Source organism: Heterodontus francisci, unplaced genomic scaffold (genome assembly GCF_036365525.1).
Source record: "Heterodontus francisci isolate sHetFra1 unplaced genomic scaffold, sHetFra1.hap1 HAP1_SCAFFOLD_988, whole genome shotgun sequence".
Taxonomy (NCBI): domain Eukaryota; kingdom Metazoa; phylum Chordata; class Chondrichthyes; order Heterodontiformes; family Heterodontidae; genus Heterodontus; species Heterodontus francisci.
In genome coordinates, this window is record NW_027142059.1 from 97,501 (window position 1) to 105,000 (window position 7,500).

Genomic DNA, 7,500 nt, shown 5'->3' on the forward strand with positions numbered 1-7,500 from the left:
GTGAACACGCTCGGGGTAAAGCCACCAAGACACCCTCTCTCTCTCTCTTTTCGACGCGACACCGCTGGAAAGGGGCAGGGCTGTGTCTGAGAAGCTGGGGCACATGGCCTCCCCACGACAGGGAGGTTGGCACCGGGTTCAACTTTTCAATTCGTGCAACAAAAACCGGTAACCGACAAATACAAAGCATACACACACACACCGCGCGTGTGCCCTTGCTCTGGTGCTAGAGAAATCGAGTGCTCGAGCTGGCCGGAACGGGACGCCCCGCTCCGGAGCTTCACAATCGGACCACTGCGGTAGCGACCAGTGGGACGTCTCGGCCTCACACGAACAGCACAGAGATCAGCACACAGGAGACGGCGCACAACGAGTAATCTACCTAGCACGCCGCCGACCAAGTGGCCAAACTCTCGAGAGGAATGTCCGTCTGACACAAGGGACAGAAACGGGAGGTAACCGCTGAGCCTGAAACACCAGCAAATAAATGCTAGCCCGCCTGGGCCCTCCAACGTCGGACAGTCCTCGCCGTATCGATCGAGTGACCTGGGCACGCACTTTTTTTTCCTTTCACACAGTGTGGGGTTGGCGGCGGCGGGGGGGGGGGGGAGAAAGCATGCAACTTGGTTGACGTCGCCTGGTCAACTCGCATCGGTTTTCCGTCCCCATCACTGTAAGGAGCAACCGCGACCAGCGTAGCCAAACAGGTCGACCAAAGCTTTCGGCGCTCGCACGGAGAGGTGATGCCAGCCGGCGTGCGTCGCCTAACTTGGACAAAATTCTGGGCACGCACTTTTCGTTTGAGACTAGGACATACATGTAGTGCAACCCAAGGAAACCAGGCGACGCCGCCACAATCTGCGCCTGACAGACAAAGATAACCGTTCACAAGGAGCCTTGTTATTTCGCACCAAGTCTTTTGCGGGCATAGTTTCTTTCTTTGACATGTATATCTGTATGAAGGTCGGCTTTGCTCTGCCATCGCAGCCTCCCTTCTTTGCTTTTCTCACTGTACCAACAGACATGTCATAGACTTTGGTTTTTTTTTATTAATTCTTTTCCTGTGGGTGTGGTGTGCCTCCGCACCCCCCAATCTGTTCCAAGGCCTTGTTTTCTCTCGCTCGCCAAAACACTTTGTCTGTTTTCACAGCCAGTCTACCGGCCTAGACCCAACTGTGCGATATTTCAGAGCCGGCAACAGAGCATGGAAAGTCCGCCAGATTTACCCTTAAATGCTCATAAATGACTTCCAGGCACTCTTCGGAAGGTCTTTTATTTCAAAAGAAGGTCCTTCCTTGAGGGAGCACTTCTTCGGCCACTTTGCAAGTGCAACCGCTGCCAGCAAAAGTTCTGAAAATCGAGTTCCCGAAAATCTCCGGGTACCCCGCCAACCCCCAGCCACCCGAATCGCAAGTGTCAATTCGGCGGGTTGCCTGCCGGTAGTACTTCCGAAAATGAGGCGCCAAATCGCCGCAACGGCCATTTTTCATTTCGGCATCGGGACTTCCGACGGCAACTGATTAACTAGCCCGGGGACTAGAGCGGCAGCAAATGCAACGTGCCCTCTTGGCGGGAGCAACTTGACCGCCCCCGTGGGGAAAGGTCAACTCGGGGCCCGGGAAAGTCGCCGAGTCCGACCCCATACACTTCCATGAGTTGGGGGTTTTGGCCTTCCCGGCCCAAGGCTCGCCTTATTTCGGCCTGCACTTTCGGAAAAGGGTGCATTCCTTTTGGTTAATGATTTCACCAGCCCGGGTCTTAGCCTCTGCCCCGACGGCTAAGTCTTTTGGTTAATGATTTCCTGCGGCTGGGACTACCCTTTCCCCCCGCCCTGCAGGCACCCGGGTCGGGAGGCCGTCGGGGGCACTTTCCGGGGCAAATCCGGACCCTTACGCAAGGGAGAGTGCGCCCCCCGCCTCGGCCGGGGGGTCAGGCTGCCGCCTATTAAGCCCGACAGAAAACCCGAAAAATGGACGAAAATGGGAAAAAATCCCCATCCGAAAAAGGCTTAAAAGTCGGTTGGGCGGCAGCTAGGGTCGGTCTCTGCAGACCTGGAGGCTCGGGTGGACTCTTGGAATAAACGTCCAAGTCCCGACTTGCCACCTCCTACTACTGTGCAGATACCCCGCCAACCCCCAGCCACCCGAATGACAAGCGTCCGATCAGCGGGACGAATTTGACAACTCTGGCCGGACCTCTGGAACTCCATCCCGGGTAACCGGGGCAAATTTTTCCGCTTGATCGCCCTTCCACTGGTTAACCATTTGCCCTTTCGGACTTAGTCTCTGGACATTATTCGACTGATTTTCTGGTTAACCATTTGCCCTTTCGGACTTAGTCTCTGGGCATTATTTTCGACTTTTTGGTTAATGATTTCACACTTTTTACTTACTTTTGCGCTTTTTGGTTAATGATTACTCTGCTTACTGGTTAATTATTTGCCCTTTCGGACTTAGTCTCTGGACATTATTTTCGAGTTTTTGGTTAATGATTTCACACTTTTAACATATTTTTGCGCTTTTTGGTTAATGATTACTCTGCTTACTGGTTAATTATTTGCCCTTTCGGACTTAGTCTCTGCACATTATTTTCGAGTTTTTGGTTAATGATTTCACACTTTTAACATATTTTTGCGCTTTTTGGTTACTGATTTCATACTTTTTACTTACTTTTGCGCCTTTTGGTTAATGATTACTCTGCTTACTGGTTAACCATTTGCCCTTTCGGACTTAGTCTCTGGACATTATTTTCGAGTTTTTGGTTAATGATTTCACACTTTTTACTTACTTTTGCGATTTTTGGTTAATGATTACTCTGCTTACTGGTTAACCATTTGCCCTTTCGGACTTAGTCTCTGGACATTATTTTCGGGTTTTTGGTTAATGATTTCACACTTTTTACTTACTTTTGCGATTTTTGGTTAATGATTACTCTGCTTACTGGTTAACCATTTGCCCTTTCGGACTTAGTCTCTGGGCATTATTTTCGACTTTTTGGTTAATGATTTCACACTTTTAACATATTTTTGCGATTTTTGGTTAATGATTACTCTGCTTACTGGTTAATTATTTGCCCTTTCGGACTTAGTCTCTGCACATTATTTTCGAGTTTTTGGTTAATGATTTCACACTTTTAACATATTTTTGCGCTTTTTGGTTACTGATTTCATACTTTTTACTTACTTTTGCGATTTTTGGTTAATGATTACTCTGCTTACTGGTTAACCATTTGCCCTTTCGGACTTAGTCTCTGGACATTATTTTCGAGTTTTTGGTTAATGATTTCACACTTTTAACATATTTTTGCGATTTTTGGTTAATGATTACTCTGCTTACTGGTTAATTATTTGCCCTTTCGGACTTAGTCTCTGCACATTATTTTCGAGTTTTTGGTTAATGATTTCACACTTTTAACATATTTTTGCGCTTTTTGGTTACTGATTTCATACTTTTTACTTACTTTTGCGATTTTTGGTTAATGATTACTCTGCTTACTGGTTAACCATTTGCCCTTTCGGACTTAGTCTCTGGAGATTATTTTCGAGTTTTTGGTTAATGATTTCACACTTTTTACTTACTTTTGCGATTTTTGGTTAATGATTACTCTGCTTACTGGTTAACCATTTGCCCTTTCGGACTTAGTCTCTGGACATTATTTTCGAGTTTTTGGTTAATGATTTCACACTTTTAACATATTTTTGCGATTTTTGGTTAATGATTACTCTGCTTACTGGTTAATTATTTGCCCTTTCGGACTTAGTCTCTGCACATTATTTTCGAGTTTTTGGTTAATGATTTCACACTTTTAACATATTTTTGCGCTTTTTGGTTACTGATTTCATACTTTTTACTTACTTTTGCGCCTTTTGGTTAATGATTACTCTGCTTACTGGTTAACCATTTGCCCTTTCGGACTTAGTCTCTGGACATTATTTTCGAGTTTTTGGTTAATGATTTCACACTTTTTACTTACTTTTGCGATTTTTGGTTAATGATTACTCTGCTTACTGGTTAACCATTTGCCCTTTCGGACTTAGTCTCTGGACATTATTTTCGGGTTTTTGGTTAATGATTTCACACTTTTTACTTACTTTTGCGCTTTTTGGTTAATGATTACTCTGCTTACTGGTTAATTATTTGCCCTTTCGGACTTAGTCTCTGGACATTATTTTCGAGTTTTTGGTTAATGATTTCACACTTTTAACATATTTTTGCGCTTTTTGGTTAATGATTACTCTGCTTACTGGTTAATTATTTGCCCTTTCGGACTTAGTCTCTGCACATTATTTTCGAGTTTTTGGTTAATGATTTCACACTTTTAACATATTTTTGCGCTTTTTGGTTACTGATTTCATACTTTTTACTTACTTTTGCGCCTTTTGGTTAATGATTACTCTGCTTACTGGTTAACCATTTGCCCTTTCGGACTTAGTCTCTGGACATTATTTTCGAGTTTTTGGTTAATGATTTCACACTTTTTACTTACTTTTGCGATTTTTGGTTAATGATTACTCTGCTTACTGGTTAACCATTTGCCCTTTCGGACTTAGTCTCTGGACATTATTTTCGGGTTTTTGGTTAATGATTTCACACTTTTTACTTACTTTTGCGATTTTTGGTTAATGATTACTCTGCTTACTGGTTAACCATTTGCCCTTTCGGACTTAGTCTCTGGACATTATTTTCGAGTTTTTGGTTAATGATTTCACACTTTTAACATAATTTTGCGCTTTTTGGTTAATGATTACTCTGCTTGCTTGTTACTGATTTCCCCTTTCGGACTTGATCTCTGGCCGTTCTTTTCGACCTTTTTGGATCAGGTTTCCACACTCTGAAATTATTTTGGGCTCACTGATTAGGCGAGATCAAGGGGGCATGCCTGGGCACTTTGGGCTCAGTTTGGGAAGGCGGCGTCCGTGTGCTCCTCCGCCCTTCCCGCACTTGCGGCTAGGTTTGCCAAACTGCGCTGACCCGCAGCCCTGCCTTTTTGCCCACGGCACACGGAACGACTCAAGTCTGGCTCCGTTCCAGGCCGTTGCCTCCGGCTGCCCGCCGTCCGGCCGGCCTGGGACGTACCCCGGCTGACGGCGCCGGAGGCCCTCTAGCAGCCACCGGTGCCGCGGGCCAATGGGTCCGGGCGTTCCGGAGCTATCGGTGGGGAAGTGCTCTCCCCTTTTCCTGACGCCGTTCGCCCGAGCAGAGGTGCAGCCTGACGGGACTGCTGTCGCCTTCCGCGGCGCACCGGCCCCTTTCACCTGCCGTCGACCGCGCGGAGCTCGGACCTCCCTCCCCGAAGTTATGGCCCCGGCGCCGGAGGGTGCCCGGGGCCGGGCATTCAGCGGGGTGAGTCTTAACCTTCCCGGTCAGCCTGCGGGGTCGGTGCGCCGGCACTCGACGCCGGAGGGTCCCCTCTTTCCGTAGAGCCCCGCCCGGTGCCGATCGGCCGGCGGATTGCGGAGCGAACCGCGCCTGACCGACGGGCCTCGGAAACCCGTTGCAGTCGACGGGGGGGGAACCGGACAGCGGGACGAGGTGCCGATTCCACCCGCAGATTCGATCCCGAAATCCCGCGGGATTCGGCGGTCCGACCCGACAGATTCAAACGTCGCCCGGGCGGCCCCCAGCGGTCGGGCCGGCCTGGTTCCGCCACCGCCCGATGCCCCTCGCCCCCGGCTACCGCCGGCCGCGCAGACCGAGCGAATGCGGCCGGACGTCCGGCGGCAATCGGCCGGAAAGCGGTATGGCCATTTCCTACTGTCCCTCGGACGGGCAGAGGGGCGGCGCCGGGGCACTCGCGGACCAGGCCGCGCCCCTCCGAGCCCTACCGCCTGCCGTCGACCGCGCGGGGATCGGACCTCCCTCCCCGAAGTTATGGCCCCGGAGCCGGAGGGTAGCCGGGGCCGGGCATTCAGCGGGGTGAGTCTTCACCTTCCCGGTCAGCCTGCGGGGTCGGTGCGCCGGCACTCGACGCGGGAGGGTCCCCTCTTTCCGTAGAGCCCCGCCCGGTGCCGATCGGCCGGCGGATTGCGGAGCGAACCGCGCCTGACCGACGGGCCTCGGAAACCCGTTGCAGTCGACCGGGGGGAACCGGACAGCGGGACGAGGTGCCGATTCCACCCGCAGATTCGATCCCGAAATCCCGCGGGATTCGGCGGTCCGACCCGACAGATTCAAACGTCGCCCGGGCGGCCCCCAGCGGTCGGGCCGGCCTGGTTCCGCCACCGCCCGATGCCCCTCGCCCCCGGCTACCGCCGGCCGCGCAGACCGAGCGAATGCGGCCGGACGTCCGGCGGCAATCGGCCGGAAAGCGGTATGGCCATTTCCTACTGTCCCTCGGACGGGCAGAGGGGCGGCGCCGGGGCACTCGCGGACCAGGCCGCGCCCCTCCGAGCCCTACCGCCTGCCGTCGACCGCGCGGGGATCGGACCCTCCTCGCCGAAGTTATGGAGGTAAGACCGGGAGGCTGCCCAGGGTCGGGACTTCAACCGGCTGCCGCCACCCTTTCCCGCCTGTCCCACGGGCTCGGAGATCCAGGCCCTGCAAAGACCCTCCGGTCGCCACCCGACAGGTGCTTTACCGGAGAAATCGTAAACCGGCGTCAGGGCCGGACCTGTCCCGCAGAGGGCAGCCTGCGCCCTTATGCTTTCCCTTTTGCTTTGGCCCCGCAGTAGCAAATGGTTCACCGATAAGTCGGGAACCCACACGCCCGGCCCCACCCGCCCATCCTTCCGCAATGCATCGCCTAGACACACGCACCAAGGGCGCTCTCCTTCCCCCGCCTCCCACATCCCACAGGATGTGCCCTCAGACCACGGCGCCCACACAACCACCCACCCACCCAACCTTCCTAAACACGCCGGCAAACATGCATACAAACACGGCCACCTTCGCAAATTCACCCCCACGCCGACTATTAAGCCCGGCAAGACTCATTGTAGCCAACCGCGGCCAAAAGTTGAAGTGACAACTCATTAACCAATTTACAACATTTGGACAACTGATTAACCAGACTCTTTGTCAATCTGACGACGGGAGCAAATCATAAACCGGTTCTGCCCACTGCTAGCCTTCGCAAAGTCACCCCCCCCCCCCACGCCGACTATTAAGCCCGGCAAGACTCATTGCAGCCAACCGTGGCCAAAAGTTGAAGTGACAACTCAGTAACCAATTTACAACATTTGGACAACTGAATAACCAGACTCTTTGTCAATCTGACGACGGGGGCAAATCATAAACCGGTTCTGCCCACTGCTAGCCTTCGCAAAGTCACCCCCGCACGCCGACTATTAAGCCCGGCAAGACTCATTGTAGCCAACCGCGGCCAAAAGTTGAAGTGACAACTCATTAACCAATTTACAACATTTGGACAACTGATTAACCAGACTCTTTGTCAATCTGACGACGGGGGCAAATCATAAACCGGTTCTGCCCACTGCTAGCCTTCGCAAAGTCACCCCCCCCCCCCACGCCGACTATTAAGCCCGGCAAGACTCATTGCAGC